Consider the following 17,438-nt stretch of genomic DNA (forward strand, 5'->3'; position numbering starts at 1 on the left):
CTTAATGGGGTGAACACGTAGGATGGCCCCTGGGGTGTACGCACAGGATGGTTAGCCTGGAGGGGGCTCATGCTATGTGTATGTTACCACAATAAAAATGTGTAGCAACCCTAGTAAATAAAATCTTGAGTAGTCAAAAAAAAAAAAAGTGGGGGTCTGTTGACAGGATGGTGTGGAAGCTGGTGGAGGACATATCCTGAAGGACTGGGGTTGGCCCTGGAGCAAGGCTGGCATGTCGGGAAGGGCTTGGCTCGTGTGCCTCCCGGGGGCTTTCTCCTCTCTTGGGGCCAACCTGCTGTTTCTGCTCTTCACACTAGACGGGGACTATTGAAGCCAACAAGCCCGTTGTTTACATGACATCATTTCCAGCCACGTGAGTAGAAAGTGACCTCATTCTGTTAGTTCCTGTTTCAGGATCCCAGGGAAAGATGCTGATTGGCTCAGAAAGGTCAGGTGTCCAACTCTATACTGATCGGCTGTGGCCAGGAGTGGATACGCGCCCCCGCCATCCAGAAGCTGGAATGGAAGAGCGGACTGTTCTCTCCAAATGTAGCATGAGGCTAGGAGTGTTCCAATTCCTAATGTTCCATTGTATTCCCATCACCAGGCATCTGGCTCATCAGTCACATTAAAGTGTGTTGAGTGGTGAACCCCAACTTATCAAATCCCAGACACGAGATTGTCTGTCCATGGCGCAGTCACAGAGCCGGATGTCAAAGACACAGTCATCACGATTATTGCGAAGACCTGGATTCTCCCACCTACTGTGAATAAAACTGAATTTTAAGTCACGTTATTTTCATAGGATGTACACATACTAAGTCTCCGGGAGGCTGAATCTTTTGAGGGCTGCTCTCACGCCCTCTGCACTTAGTACTAGTGAGAATTCAGAAAGTAATGCTGGGCCCATGGGTAGGAAGAGGGGGCCCAACTTCACCCGAGCCAGGCGCGGCTGTGGTGTGTGGTCTGCAGGGCACTCAGCAATTGCTCGCCAGGAGGTCTTGGGTTAGAAACTCACCAGAGGTAGTACCTCCCTCTAGCAACAGGAATTGCCCTATAGACCATGCTCCCCAAGCCAGAACCCACTATTTGGGGTCTTGGCTCCTATTTAATTCTAGCAAAATAGTTCTATCCCCTGAGATAGGAAGAGCTTAATTCGAGGAGGGGAGGGCAGGCATTACCTGGCCACCCACTGAGATGGTCTGTTCAAGTTGTGCAGGGGCTCAACCGGGAGTCATGGAAGACAGGATGTTCTTGACAGTGGAAGTGGTGGGCTTCCAAGGAACGTGTGCAGAAACACTCTCTTCTCTCCTCTCCTGTTTGTTGAGTGCTTCCCCACCCTGAACACCACCTCATTGACACTCATCACCTCATTTGCTGTTTCCAACACTCCTGGGAAATGGGACTGGCATTCCTGTCCTAGAAATAAGGACAAGGCTCAGACGGGTTGAGAAACATGCAGAGCCATGCAGCTTTCTCTCACATGGAAGAGTGTCCTTTCTGGGGTCATATTGGTTTTCTACTAATGGGTAACAAATGACCACAAATACAGCACCTTAAAAATAAAGTATAATCCCACAGTTCTCTAGGGCAGAAGTCATGTCACAGAGGAGCTGGGCTCTCCACTTGGGGTCTCAGAAGGCTGAAATCAAAGTATTTGTGGGGCTGAGGTCTGATTTGAGGCTTGGATTCAAGTTCATGTGATTCTGAAACTTCTCTCTTTGAGGCTGTAGAATGAACAGAAGCTGATGTTCCTGATTGGCAGGAGACCATTTCACTGACAATTCACCTTCTTTGAAAGGCTCATGTGTGTAAGTCAAGCTCACTCAAGAAACTTTGATTCACACAATCAACTAATTAGAAACCTAATCACCGGCACACTAGTGCATCACATTTCCCTGGGATCATCTGGACTCAAGGTGAGGGGACTATACAAAGCATCACAGGGAACCGGAGTTTTGCTGGATGTTTGGGAGTTCCACCTATTACAGGAGCCAATAAAAGTTTTTTTTCCCATGTAGCGAAATTCGATTGGTGAGCTTTCAGGTGATAGGTCGGTGCTCAACCATGTAGTTTAGCTGGGAATGAAGTGTTTCCAGGGATGTGGCAACTTTGGGGCTAAAACCAGGAAAGTTTTGGAAAAATTGGGATGAGTTGACATTCAAGAAGGAGGAAAAACAGAACCATAAAAGATCACCCTCCAATTCAGCTACCTTTACCAAGGCATTCCAGATTGTTGCTTTGAGCTTTCATGAGGGGCAAATTAGAAGGAGAATAAAGCAGAGTTAAAGTGAGGGGAGCAGATGGAAAGGGACTCAAAAGGGGGAACAGAGCATTGGGGGCATCACTATAGACTCTGGGAGTGGAATTAAAGCTACTATAATATACTCTGTTGTTCATTTATTCAATCAATGAGTCTCAAAATCTTTATTTTTTTAATAGAAAAGCAACACCTGCTTTTATAAATAGTCCCAGGAACACATCATGCAGAAAATTAAGGTTCCCTTTGTTCCCACCTCCAGAAATCTCTATCAGTAAAAATATTCACAGAGGCCATATTATGTAAGTAATATCAAGATCAGATGTGAATCCAGTTTTATAAAATTACAGTTTGGGGGCCTCCCTGGTGGCACAAGGGTAAAGAACTGTACTATGAAGCAATCCGCAGCCTCTGCAGCATGAGTTCGATCCCTGGCTGGCCAGGGAGCTACCCACATGGCGCAGCAGACCTCTCCTGTCTTGCCCGCTGCTCCCCTCAGCAGTGTATTTCAGTCAGTCTGCTTGTTCTGTTCCCTACTCTGTCTCTAGTGAATCCTCTCACCCCCTGCATCTCTGGCCTGTACTCCAGCTCTTGTGTGCATAAATAAAGAGATCTTCATAAAAAAATAAAATTAGTTTTACTAACATAATGTATAATAATAAAAATAATAATGATACTTGGTTACAAATAACACATGCTAACAGACACCAATAGTATTCTTCATTCAGAAGAGGAGGAAGTGACTTCAGGATGGGCATAGAAAAAATAAGCGAGCAGCGAACATTTGCGGATACATTGGGATCTCAGGCGGGCGCCTTGGACATCTGGAGTGTGGCAAAAGGAACTCCTAGGGAAGGGAGCAGCATGAACAAAGGCGTACAGGCAAGGAAAGGTAGGGTCTCTGTGGACGAGTTTGACTGGCTGGGAGTCTGATGCGGGGATCTGCCAGAGTCACTGCAACCTGGTTTCTCTTTCTTTGTTCCTCGGTTCTGCTCCCCTGGCTTGAATCCATTCTCAGAATACGTCTCTCTGCACATGACAAGATGGATGCCAGCAGCGATAGCTATCACATCCCCTCAGGCTCACACCCAGCTACAGAGTGTCTGTTTTTGTCCTAGCATTCCTAGAAAATGACTCGTTGGCTTGCCTGGGTCATGGTCACGTACCCGCCTGAAATAATCTCGTGGTCACGGAAATGAGATTTACTAAACCCGTGGTCACACATTAATAAAACACACCATTAAGAAAACACATGGTGGGACTCCCTGCACATGAGTTGGATGCCCGGCCAGGGAGCTGACCCACAGAGCGCAGCAGACCTCTCCTGTCTCCCCGCTGCTCCCCTCAGCAGTGTATTTCAGTTAATCTGTCTGTTCTGCTCCCCACTCTGTCTCTGGTAAATCCTCTCACCCACCTCTGGCCTACACCCCATCTCTTGTATGCATAAATAAATAAATCTTTTAAAAAAAACCACATGGTAGGGCCTCCCCGGTGGCGCAGCGGTTGAGCGCTGGGTTGCGAAGCTGCCCGCAGCCTCTGCAGCGCAGGTTCGATCCCCGGCTGCTCCCCGGCCACCGCAGGAGGGTCCCACATGGCGCACAGACCTCTCCTGCCGCCCGCTGCTCCCCTCAGCAGTGTGCTTTGGTCCTTCTGCCTGCTCTGCTCCCCGCTCTGGCTCTGGTGAATTCTCTCACCCTCCCGTGCTTCTGACTGTACCCAGTGCTTGTATAAATAAATAAATAAATCTTTAAAAAAAAAACAAAACCACATGGTATATACAAAACTCAGGCAGGAAAAGGGAATTCCTAACCACTTCTAGCTACCTGATTTAAATGATTTTTCACTCAATTTCAACTCTTTAAAAAAAGAAAACAGAAAAGCAAGCCACAACCTGGGCGAAAATATTTGCAAAGCATCTATCTGACAAAAAACTAGTATAAATAGCTCCTACAATTCAATAATAAAAAGACAAACAATCCAATGAAACAGGCAAAAAAATTTAGACTCATCATAAAGATGAACAAATGGTCAATAAGCACAAGAAAATAAGCTCAATATTATTAGTCATCAGGCAGATGCAAGTGAAAACCATAATATGCCACCTGAGTGGCTAAAACTAAAAGGCTGACAATACCAAATGTTGACAAGATTACAGAGCACTGGCCCTTTCACACATGGCCCATGGGAATGGGAGATGGTACAACTGCTTAGAAAACAAGAATTGGAGGGTTCTTAATAAACTAACAATATATCCATTCTCTAACCCAAAAATTCTACTTCTTTGTATTTACCTAAGAGAAATGAAAACCTGTGTCCACAAAAAAAAGTTGCACAGTAATTTTCACAGTGGCCTTATAATAGCCTAAAACTAGACATAACCCAAGTGGAATAGTCAAAATAGTAGTTATTGCTACAAGTTGAGGGTGGAGATTGATTGGAAAGGGGCACGAGGGAACTTTCTGGGCTGATTGTAAAATTCTGTATATTGATAGGAATTTGGTCCCTATAAAGCATATTCAAAACTCAGCAAATATCAAGATTTCTGTATTCTATTATGAGAAATTTTATAATAAAAGAAAAAAAGTAAGCAAATATCAGACTCTCATCAATGATACAGATTTAGGTGGAAATGTACTGATGTCTACAATTACTTGGTGAAACGTGCCAATTAGATGACTTAATTACTTGATGGCAGGACAAATAGATGGACAGACATGAATAACACAAGTGTAGTACAAGGTTAATAGTAGAATCTGGATGGTGGGTTAATAGTTGCTCATGATTAAATTCTTTTTTTTTTTTTTTTTTTTTAATTTTCTAGAGGCATGTCTTATTTATTTATTTATTATTTGTTTGTTTGTTTGGTTTATACATGCACTGGGTACAGTCAGAAGCGCGGGAGGGTGAGAGAATTCACCAGAGCCAGAGCGGGGAGCAGAGCAGGCAGAAGGACCGAAGGACACTGCTGAGGGGAGCAGCGGGCGGCAGGAGAGGTCTGCGCGCCATGTGGGACCCTCCTCCGGTGGCCGGGGAGCAGCCGGGGATTGAACCGGCTGCAGAGGTTGCAGGCAGCTTCGCAACCCAGCGCTCAACCGCTGCGCCACCGGGGAGGCCCCTCATGATTAAATTCTTTTGACTTTACTCATGTTTGAAAATTTCACAATGATTTGTTTTGAAAAAATGACATGATTCATCTTTGGAGAGTTGAGCCGTAGAACTCAGCCTTAGGTTTCTGGCATCTCAGAGATCTTGAATGTGAGTGAAGGGATCAACCCAACAAGGAAAATAAGCTGTCATGAGAAGAAAAATGGATGGAATGGAAATAAACAGCTTTGTCCACTACAGATGGTGACACAGAATAGTTCAAGGGCATGGGAGAAGCAGCAGATTTGGTGAAAAAGGATGAATTCAAATAAGCATGCTCACATACGCTTATACATTCAGGAATGTGTGTGCCCTGCTGGACACATCCATTCTCCCTCAGCCTCACCAGAGCAGTGGACAATTATCTTCTTTCTTGGCTAGTCCAATATACACTCATTTATTTGCCTATGAAACTACTTACTTTTCTTCTGCATAGGGTAAAAAATGACTGGCAGGTATTGTTGCACTAAACTTCCTTTCATCCATCCATCCAGCCAGCCATCAGCCATCCATCCACCCACCCACCCACTCACCCATCCATCCATCCATCCATCCATCATCCATCTACCCATCCATCTACCTACCCACCCATCCATGCATCGTTTTCATCCATCCATCCATCCATGCATCCCTCCATCCATCCATCCAACAAAGGCTCTTCCTGTGGATGGATTACTTGAGCCAGGGTCTCTGAAGGCCACTTGCCTTAAATTATCCATCCTCAAGAGGAAGGCATGATATCAGAAAAGTGATAGCTAAGACAGAGACAGGAAGGGAAATCTAGGGAAGAATTGCAAAAGACACAGGATAAAGCAAGCCTACACTTAATGTCTGTGACTGGAAAAAGACACGACTCAGCAGACAGAAATGGGCTGTGGTGGGAGCAGAGAATCAGCGGATGTAGGGGCTGCATTGCTTGTTATAAGGGAAAAGGACAAACCAATGACTGTAGAATAGCTACGGTTAGAACACACGCTCTTTTTGTTACTCAGACTCTAAAATCTCATGTTTTCTTGTCCTGCAAACTAGGAATATAGTTAAAATTGTGTGTGTGTGTCTGTCTATGTGGTGGTGAATTGGGTTGAGGCTGGAAGTCCCTGGAATGGAGAGAGGTGGGCAGACTCCCCCTCTGTACCTGTTCACATTTCTCAGGACCCCAGTTTTCTACTCTGTGGCTTGGTTGTTGTGCTTGGATCAGCTCTGGAGCTGGAGGCCAGGGTGAGAAACAATGAGTGTTTCTCTAGAAAGAGGCTGCCAAGAAGCAGGTAAAATGTGAAGCTTCCAAAGAAAATTCCACATGTGGCAGCAGGAAGGAACCTGGCTGGATTTTTCACCAAAATGTCACTCCTGGTTAAGGATACTTCTTCTCTAAAACAAAGCCAGTAAGCAGGACTTCCCCCAAGGTCAGTCTCAGAAGCCAGGGTGCAACTTACCCACTATCCCCTCCCCCTCCAGGACCTGGAACATAGTCTGATTCCAGGGTGGGGGCACAGGCAGCTTGGAAATGCTGAGGAGTCCCTCTGCCACGTGCTTTTCTGGTGTCTCTTCTTGATGTTCTCAGCTTCCGGGAAGAGAGGCCTTGACAACAGACCTGGGCCTCGAAGATTCTGAGCGTCCCAATCTCACAAAGAAGAAATAAGGGCAACTTGCTGAGAGCCCAGTCCGCAGCCAGGGTTGATAGGCAGTGTGAGCCAGGCAAGTGGGGAGATATTTTCATGTTTTAGGACCTGAGGCTGGCATAGGACTCAAACAGAGAATGGTGGTGGTTTGTTTGCAAAGATCTAATTAGCCAGGCGGCAGGAAGGCAAAGGTAAGCACAGCAAAGTCAAGTGTCCGCAGGATCAACAGGTAGTTCATGAGTTGCAGGCGTGGGGTCCGGAAGTCTGCCCAGACCCGAGATGCCCCTCCTCCTGCCTTTCCTTTATATGAAAACAAATCAAATGCACCATAAATCACTCCATTTATTTCCAAGGATAACACACAGGCATGCAGACACACAGCAAAAGGACCAACGCGGATACAGCAAGATGATAACAAGGATGATTCTAGAAAAGAGGGAAGGGCCTGGAAGACACAGTAAAGAGATGTTAGCTCTACCCATGATGTTGATTTTTTCTAAACAAATAGCATGTATTTGTCCATTGTTACTTGATTATCAATCTTAAAAGATCTTTTTTTTTTAAAGATTTATTTATTTGTGCATACAAAGCTGGGGTACAGGCCAGAGGTGTGGGGGGTGAGAGGATTCACCAGAGATAGAGTGGGGAACAGAACAGGCAGACTGACCAAAGTACACTGCTGAGGGGAGCAGCAGGTGAGTCAGGAGAGGTCTGCTGCGCCATGTGGGTAGCTCCCTGGTGGCTGGGGGATTGAACTCATGATGCAGAGGCTATGGTTAGCTTCATAGGTTGCATCCTAATCCCTTGCGCCACCAGGGAGGCCCAAAAGATCTTAATCTTTAATGCAGTGGGAAGATGTCAAGCTGGGTAAAAACCATCTCATAAGGAAGGACAGCAAGGAACACATGCCTAGCACATCTAACGATGTGCCCCTCATCGTTAGAGGTATTTATGGTGCCAAGGAAGCCAGGTAATGATCTTGGGCTGGGGCACGTTGTGCTAAACCCTTTGTGTCATCTAAATTCAGCCTTAAGACCCTAGGACTTGAGCACTATTGACTCATCCCATTTACAGATGAGAAACTGAGCTCAGAGCGCTAAGTGAGGGCACTTGCCCAAGGCCAGGACGTTGCTGGTTGGGTTTCCAGGCCACTGCCTCTGCTTTTAACTACAATGTTATGCCACCTAACAGACTCCCTCACCTTCCACAATGTTAGGAACGGTGGCTGGGGAGAGAGGGAGGTGCAAGGGAGACAGGGGCCAGAGGAGAGGTGCTGGGGTGAGCTGCCAGACCCCCGAGGGCCGCGCTGGCTGTGGACCGGCTCTGCTGCGGCCGGAGCAGTGTTGCTCAGTGGCTGGGAGCCCAGGCTGGGGGTGGACTCGCCCCAACCCAGCTCTGCCACTTGGTAACCGGCAAACGACACGAGGAAGCCAGAAGCACCTGTTGCTCCTTCTCGATTCCATCTCCGCAGCGGCGGCCATGGCAGTGGTGGCTGCGGTTCATTGCCCACCACGGCTCTGTGCCTGGGAGCGCTACACCCTCGAGGCGACCTGCCCGGGCTGGTCACCCGGATCGAGGCTCAGGCAACCTCCCTGGGGGAACCTCCTTCCTCCATTGGGGACCCACTGCCCCTATTTGAGTGTCCCCGCCCCAGACTCAAGACAGCAGGAAGCCCACCAAGGTCAAGTTCCAAAAGGTGCTTTGCAATATTCACCTGCCTGCCTGTGTCACCAACCAAAGCAGAGCCTCCTGTTGGGGTAGGAGTGGGGGGCTGCAGTCCCTGGGGAGCCTCCTAGTGTCCCGCCAGGGGCCGGCCTCTTGTACCTGACTGGCAGCTCAGGAGGGGAGGGGCTTGGCTGTTCTGTTCCCTGGAGCCATGTACCTGGACCAGCGCCCCCCACACATGAGCACTCAGTTATTTTCATAGGAGAAAGAAGGGTGCTCAGTTATGTTTCAAGTGTGAGCAAATAAATGGAGACTTTTCTGAGCCCACACAAACTCCTTCTTTGGCGTTCTCCCACAAGAAGGCAAGTCTGAAGGCTGCTTTCTGGTTTATCTGAGGCACCTGCCGTCATCTCTGAAAGTGCCTCCACAGCACCACCTGCTCCCACTCGAGACAAACTGGCAGAGAAACTTGACAGTTCACGTGTTTATGTCCCTCCCATACCTTCTACATAAATGCACTGGAAAAAATTTTTTTCAAGATGAATTCCTGATTTACACACATGGCATGTTCTTGAGGAGAGTTAGAAATGCCGGGCGCGAAACCCTGATTTTGTGAAAATAATATGCAGGTGGGTTAAAATCACCAGAATTGAATTCATGAATTTTGCATCCACCTTCATCAGAGAAATGGTCTGCAGTATTCCTTATCTTATTTTTAAAGACTTTTTATTTATTTTTGCATAGAAGAACTGGGGTACAGGCCAGAGGTGTGGGGGGTGAGAGGATTCACCAGAGACAGAGTGGGGAACAGAACAGGAGGATCTACTGAAATACGCTGCTGAGGGGAGCAGCAGGCGAGACAGGAGAGGTCTGCTGCGCCATGAGGGTATGGGTAGCTCCCTGGCGGGGAGAGAACTCAGGCCACATCGATGACAGCACAGACACTTAACTCCTAGGCCGCCAGGGAGGCCCTCTGCAGTGTTCTTTTTCTGTGCTGTTTGTGTCACAACTTAGCAATAAGGTCTTGCAAATTTCATAAGATAAACTGGGAAGTTTCCATTCTCTTCTCTGATGCAGATGAATCTGAATTTTGGATGATCTGTTTCATGAAGGTCTGAAAAAACCTAGACCTAAAACTCCCTGGGCCTGGAAACTTTCTTTGAGAAGGAAACTTAGAGAAAATGGAGACAGCTCTTCAGAGTTCAAGTATTATGTGATTTTCTGCTTCTTTCAAGTCCATTTTAATATTTTAATGATTCCTTGGAAATGGCAAAGCATTCGTCTATCCAGATGTTTACTTTTATTAGCCTCGATGTTTCCGTAGAATCCTGTACTAATTTTGAAAACTCCAAGGCTGGGTCTTTTTCCCATTCCTAAGGGTTCTTTTTTTTGGCATAAAAAACAATTTTTCATGCATTTGTTCTTCATCTTTCCTTCCTTTTTAGATTGGTTTTTTAGAAACTGACTTTTCATTTTAATTTACAAAATTAAAAAATGCAATGAGATGCATATAAAATAAAATCGACCCTTTGAACCAGGTTCTGTGTTGGTCTGCGGCGTTAGGCCGGTTCACAGGACGGCGCCCCTCCCTGCCCTCCTCTCTGGAGTGCTAGTCAGGTTTCGGGGCTGAAACCCTTCCCCAGGACCCAGTGACTCCCCAGTCTCCAGCCCCCCATCCTCTCCCGCGCCTGCTCCCGGCACCGCGGAGACCAGGAAGCATGCCTGTTTTCCTTTCGTGTCTCGTTTATTCCACTGAGCTTCATGCCAGGGCTCCTCCGCGGGGCAGCCTGTGTCAGGGCGGATTCCACTGGTGGGGAGGCTGCCCGCCATCCCCCACGTGTCCATACCACCTTCTGTCTGTCATTTACCCGCCAGTGGGTGTGAGGGTTCTCTCCACCTTTCGTGCACGGTGCAGCGTGCTGCTGCCAGCACAGGTGTGCACAGGTGGAAGCTGACTTGCGCAGCCCCGTCTGCCGTGGGTGTGGGGGCAAAGAGAATTCCCCTTCTGGTTTCTGGGGAATCAGGATTAGGGGGCTCATTGGCTGGAAAAAGACATTATCTTCCATAGATGCAGCAAAGAAGCTCAGAGAGGCTGAGCAACCTACCTGAAGTCACACAGCCAGGAAGAGGAGGAGTCAAGATTCACACCCAGGGCTAGGGCCTGAGGCTCTGCCTCCCAGCCACCTGCCACTCTCTGCATCCCTGGCCAGAGCCTCTGAGGCTGCTAGTGGCTGCTCAGGGATGGGTCTGCCAGTGGCCCAAAGTGATCCTGGAGAGGGCTGCTGCTGGGGCTGGGGGAGCTGACGTGGGAACCTGAAACCCATTGTGTTCATTACCAATGAAAAGCAGATGTGATTTTAAATGTTGTGCTGCTGCTGCCAGTGCCGGGCAGAGCAGGCCCCTGCAAGCAGTCATACCAAATAAAACATATTATTTAGGAGTGATTGGAAGGCAGACAAGCTGAAAACATTGTGCACGGAGGGCTACTGCTATCTGCTCATGACCATCAAATCACTTCCCCAACTCGAACGTGGATTCACATTTAGGGCAATTTCCTCATGGGAGCGAGACTCCATGAGTGGGTGTGGGTTTGTGGACAAGCCATTTACTAGCTGAATGAATTCCAGCCTCTGAACGGGACTTGGCTGGGCTGGGCTCCCCCAATCCTGCCCCCAAGCTGCCTGTGGAGGGTTATCTCAGAAGCAGCTCCTTAGCACCCAGGCCTCATCTTCCCAGATTCTACTGGGATGAGAAAGGTGGGCAGAGCCTGGACCCCGAGCACTGGCTGGGCACCGACTTCGCATAATAACTAGCACACACTCCTCCTGGCCTGGGAGGAGCAAATCAGGAAACTGAGGCTCAGAGAGGCGCATATCCAAAGTCACACAGCTCCCCGAAGGAGCTCCTCAGTGCTAGAATGACGGACCTGGCTAGCAAGTGCAGGCTGTGTACTACCATATCCCCGGTGTAGACATTTAGGAGGAAGCAGCATGGCTCCGCCCAGGTGATGGCCTATGAGTTAGGGGGTTCCCAAGCCCTCTAAAGTCAAATCCTAGAAAGGTGCCTTAGAGCCCTCCATAAGGACACCGCAGCTGGGTTCTGAGACATGGCCATAGGGCGGGGATCTCTGCAGTGAGAGCTGGCACATATTTCTTATGCTGTGGGTTATGAGCAAGAAGAAGTTTACAGAGGCCAGGAGCCATCAGCCTGAGGTATCCCCTGCCAGGACAACAGTTGAGTGATGCTTAGAGAAGGGATGTGAGCACTGACCCAAGAGCCAGGCAGACATACAAGTGCCCCCAAGGGTCTGTGAGTTCACACTCTGGCAGGAAGCAGTGTGGCGCACAGATGTACACCATTAATCAGGGCTTATTGAGCACCCTGCACTGTGCTGAGCACATGGAGAGATTCACTGTCCCATCCTCACCAGAGTCCAACAGGGAGTGTGCTCACGAGAGCAAGCTAACTATCTTAACAAACACCCCCACAATACGAGCGCATTTCCTGCTCACCTCACAGTACATTTTGTGGCAGGGTGTCAGTTCAGGGCTCTGCTCCAAGACATCATTATAGCACACTCCAATTCAGGGCTGGGGCTCTGCTCCACGCAGTCACTCAGGGGTGCAGGGAATTTTAGGACTGCTAGAAGTGGTGGCATCACTTCCTCTTATAGTCCATTGGCCAAAACTCAGTCACATGGTGCCTGCAGGGACACTTGGGAAATGTAGTCCAGCTGAGAAGGGCTGCGGGACCAGGTGTTTGTTGGCCTGCTTCTTCCCTCATGGAAATGGTTGTGGTGCATGAGGAACAGGCCCTGTTATGGGTACTAGAATCCACAGGCTCAGCCCCCCAGAGGGCGAGCAGAAGGGGGAGGGAGAGACTTCTGGCGCTCTCTCAAGCTTTCTCCATAACCTTGAACTAAGCTCCACCTCCTCCCTGCTTCCGTGCTCCTGTGCCCTCCCTGCACTTGCCCACCTCGCCCCCACGCAGTGTCCCCTGGTCTGCAGGAGCTGGCCCCGATACGGTCTAGCCCTCTAGCTGCACCCCTCAAATTCCAATCCTGCTCAATTTTGCACACTTTTCAGAACGTGTTGTCTCTTGTCCCCACACGTATTAGTCCACTGGGGCCGCTGGAATAAAGGACCATGAGTGGGGTGGCTAAAGCAGTAGACATGTATTGCCTCAGTGCTGGAGTCCAGAAGTCTGAGATCAAGGTCTCCAAGGGCTGGTTCCTTCTGAGGGCTGGGAGGGAGGCCTGGCCTATACTCCTCCCCAGCGTCTGCCACTTTGCTGGCTCCCTGGCATTCTCCGGCCCATAGAAGCAAATTCCAGTCTCTGTCTTCATTGGCACGGCCTTCGCCCTGTGTGCATGTCCAGTCACGTTGGGCTGGGCGCCTCCCACTCCAGTGTCTTAACCCATTACATCTGCCAAGGCCCTCACTCCAACTAAGGTTGTATTCTAAGATACTGGGGTTTAAGATTTCTACACAGAAATCTGGGAGGGGGACATAACTCGACCCCTAATAACACCAGGCTTTGCCCAGCCGGTTCCCTCTGTCTGGAATTCACTTCCTCGAGTCATCCAGCATCCGGTTGCTTCTGGAAGTTAACACAAGCACCATCCTGGTGCAGGCCCTTCTGTAGCTGAGCTGGAGATGCCCCTCCATTTGGTGCCCCCCCTGTCGCACAGCCACGGGCCAGCACTCACTCTTCCACCAAGCTATCTGCTAGACGTCTCCCCAGCTCTGCTGGCTTGTCTTCTCAAGGCAAGGCCTGGCTGCTCGGCGTGTCCCGCGCCCTGACAGGAGGTGACCTTGGGTCTACACCCAGCAATGAATGCCTGAATCGGGAAGAGCAGAAAGATGAGGGGAAGAAGAGCAGGGAGGTGGTGCACCACTGACACTTGCGCCCCAGGGCCTGTCCGCCAGGAACCCCCTCTGTGGGGAGACTTCCATGGTCCCGTGGCTTCTGTAGAACCTCGAGGACTGACATGGTGTCTGAGGCTGGACTTTCCCCAGTGGATGATCAGGAAGCAGGGGGGATGGGGGACCGAGAAGAGTGTGTTTGGAGTTCCAGGGGCTCAGGGTGGTGGAGCTGGGGTGCACACACGGGGGACGCGGTGGGGGAGGGGACGTGGAGACCTGCAGGGCCAGCCCCAGCCTCCCGCAGGCGCACACCTTGGTCCTTAAACACTCTCCAAATAAATGTAGGCTATAAATCTGGTTTTGAAATAATAACAATAATGATAAATAAAAAAGGGGGGCGGATTGCAAGAGGGAGGGAAAGGGGCTCAGGCGGGCCCCTCCCCCGGACACCAAGGGGGGACAAGCACAAGGAAAAATTGAAATTAGTTGTGACAGCTGAAATTCTCCGCTCTGCAGACGACATGTGACAGGGTGCTTAAAAAAATAATAAGAAAAGGGAAAGTGGTTTGGGTCGCCCGTGCAAGGGGGAGAACGGGGGATTTCAAGTGACACAAGACGCATAATTCAAGCTTCTTAGATTGCAAAAGCTCTTCTTACCTAAGGGGCCTGCTGCCTTTATTTTTATCCAAATGGCTCAATTACCGCAAAGCCCCACAGAGAAAATTACGGATGTTTGCCTCTATTTTTCTCCTCTTGTCTCGACAACTGTAGATATTTTGTTTTCCTTCTTTCTCTTGCGCGCTCTCTCTCTCTCTCCCTCTCTCTCTCTCTGTCTCTCCCCCTTTGGTGGTTGGGGGTGAAGACAGAAGGGGGGTGTTCAGATGGGCTCAGGGGCCAGAGGCTTTTGAATTGCTCTGGCAATGCAAAGCTGGCATCACACACACACACACACACACACACACACACACACACACACACACACTGGCCTGTGTGTGTGTCCATCTGGACACCTGTCTGTCCACCTTCCACAGTTGTCCCCACTGCTCCTGTCCTTCGCCTGCCTCCTCTCTGGACTTGTCCCTCCCTGACCCCCCGCTCACTGCTCCAGTGGCAGCAGCTTCTTTGGGGTGCTTGTCCTCTGGTGGGCACCCCCTCCTTGTTCTCTTCTTTCATCTCCGCTATCTCCAAACCCTGCAATAGACACAGGGAGGCGCAGAGGTGCCCATTTTCCAACCTTCTCATTGGCTTCCATTTGTCATTTTCGGAATTGGCGCTCCAGGGGGGCCGGGCCCGGAGGCTGCTGCTCACACCTGCCCACTCTGCCAGGCGAGATTCTGCACCCCAGAACCTGCAGCGGGCTCCAGAGAAGTCTCTCTGGGAGGCTCTGTTGTGCCAGATAACAATGTCTGAGCACCGGGCCCCTGGACCCTCATGGAAGGGCACGGATGGGGAAGGAGTGACTGTTAGCCCTTTGCACGCATCGTGGGCCTCTGGGTGTGCTGCCCTCTGCCCGTCCACCCCAAGACTTTGAGCTCGATCACCCTCACCACCTCTGCCTGGGACGAGGCCATGCCCGGCAGTTCCGCTCTCCTCCCGGTCTCTTTCTATCCCTCCCACCAAGCCAGGCCCCTCCTTTGCCTAGAACCCCCTCTGGCTTAATAGTCTTGAGATAAATGCCAGCTCTTTTCCCCAGGAAGGTCTGCTGCGCCCCTCCAGCTCTATGGGGAATTCTCTCTAGCGAATTCTCTCTAGCGCCTCCCTGGCCAGGACCTTTGCAGCTGGGAGGTCCCACCGTGACTTGCCTCTCTCTCCACCCACCCAGCCCTCACGCAGCCTCAGCGTCTGGAGATGTCCCTTCCTCAAGGAACCTCTCAGCTCACTCCTTCCCCATCGGGCCAGGCCACCTTCAAAGCTTTCATGGCACATGGGGGTGATATAAAGGATATTGCCCAGTCCCAGGAAACAGGTTCAACTAGTCAGAACAGGTGCTGGCTGCACACACTCCACCCCCCACCCCTGCAGGCCCCCCAGACTGGGGAGGCCTAAACCCTTTAGCTGGTGGGTATGGGAGACATGCATGGTACGACCCGGGCTAGGGAAATGACACACGCATGTCCCAGGGGTTCATCCACTACTGCTTCGAGTGACCATCTACCTGCCTGCCCTGTCCTGCAGGTCTCCACCCTCACAGCGCTCTGTCTGATGTTCATGACCTTCAGGGCTGCAAGCCCCAGGTATGGGGAATGTACTTTTCAGTCCATGGTTGCACCCACAGGGTGGAGCACACAGTAGGTGCTGTTGACAGTGCTGACAATGGCTGTCACAACTGAAAGGCCCTTGCTGGGGACCCCTGCATCCTGCACCCGTGCATCCCCTGCTATGCCTGCATCTTCTGCTGTCTTTCTCCTGACCCCTACGTCTGCTCTTCCTGATGGGGTGCCCTCCTGCAGCCACATGGATCTTTCAGCTCCCTGGGAGGTCTGGAGCTGTCTTACCTCTGGGCCCCCACACTTGCTGTCCTTCTGCCCTCAGAGGCCTCTGCCTTCCTCTTTCTGGTCCACTGTTCCCTCTCTTCCAGCTCTCAGCCTTGGCTTAATCCAGTGTCAGGGTCGCAGTCACCCATGGCCTCAAGGTCACTGGCCTGGAACTGCTGAGCCAAACCAGGAAGCGTCCTGGGGTGCAGGGTCGGAAGGGGCCCGCCCGGCAGTCACTGGGCCCGGCTCTTCTGCAGGGTGATGGCTGTGGGGACCACCGCCCCCTGAGATGCATGCAACAGGAGGTGCCTGCAGAGCAGAGGGAGAAGTGTGCGGAGCCCTCTGGGAGTGGGCGTGAAGAGAGATGTTGGGGGAGCACAGCCCAGCCATCTCTAGGAAAGGTCATAAAACCCATAAATGGGACTGGCAACAGCCCCGGGTAGGACAAGGCTCCTACTGGTTCCGGGAAGGGGGCCCAGGAGCACAGCAGAGCACATGGGGGGCACAGGCACTCTGGATAGATTCCAGCCCCACATGCTGGGATGAGAAGTACCCACAGCCAGGGGCAGGGGTCCCCGCAGAGCTGGGACACAAGAGGGGAGCCGAGGTGCCGCCATGTGGAGCCAGATGTGGGGCTACAGCTAGTCTGTGGGTCTCAGCGTGGCCGCAGGGCCCCCAGGGCAGGGTCGGGAGAGTGCCCGCAGGTGGAAACCAGACTCCAGCTCTGAGTGTTAACACCTGAGCCTTCTCCCGCACCAAGGCTTCCAGTCTACCTGGTGAGTGGGTCCTGGGCAGAGCACTGGGAGCACAGGCAGGGAGCACTAGGCTGGAGGATTGGGGCTGGAGGGCCTGGGCTGGTCACAGCTACTACAGGCCCCGCCCCTGCCTTCTGCTGGGACGCGATGCACCGAGCTCCCCAGGCGCAGCCCCGTGCCCCGTGCCGGTCCTGCCTCCGATGTTTAAAGGCCGCGTCCTATGCAGCCGACCTTACTGCAGAGACTCAGTCTTTCCACCTGTGAACTAGGTGCTTGTGAAGATTCCAGACTGCCTGAGGTCTGTTTTGGAAGCCGCTTGCCCCAGAGCAAGCTGGGTGCTGGTGGTGGGGGCAGCAGTTACTAAGGTTTTTAATTGCAGCCTGGAGCTCGAACTTGGGCAGCCCTGGCGACATGAAGTCCCCCAGACAGGAAGGGCTGAACACACCCTCTGGGAGCCTGGGCTGGGTGGCTGAGGGTGGGGCAGCCCAGGCTTTGAAGAGCAAACTTGTAACAATCTGGTCCTGTCGCTCTTGGCTGGAAACCTCCCCGGCCTGCAGGAGCAGTTTCAAACACGTCTGCTGCAGGAGTCCTCCAAGAAGGCGCGCCCGGTTCACCGCGTGGCACCGGGAAAGCGTGGCTTCCCAGGCTGAGACCAG

Source organism: Talpa occidentalis, unplaced genomic scaffold, assembly GCF_014898055.3.
Source record: "Talpa occidentalis isolate TD23 unplaced genomic scaffold, MPIMG_talOcc4v2.1 talOcc4.7, whole genome shotgun sequence".
In the NCBI taxonomy this organism is placed as follows: domain Eukaryota; kingdom Metazoa; phylum Chordata; class Mammalia; order Eulipotyphla; family Talpidae; genus Talpa; species Talpa occidentalis.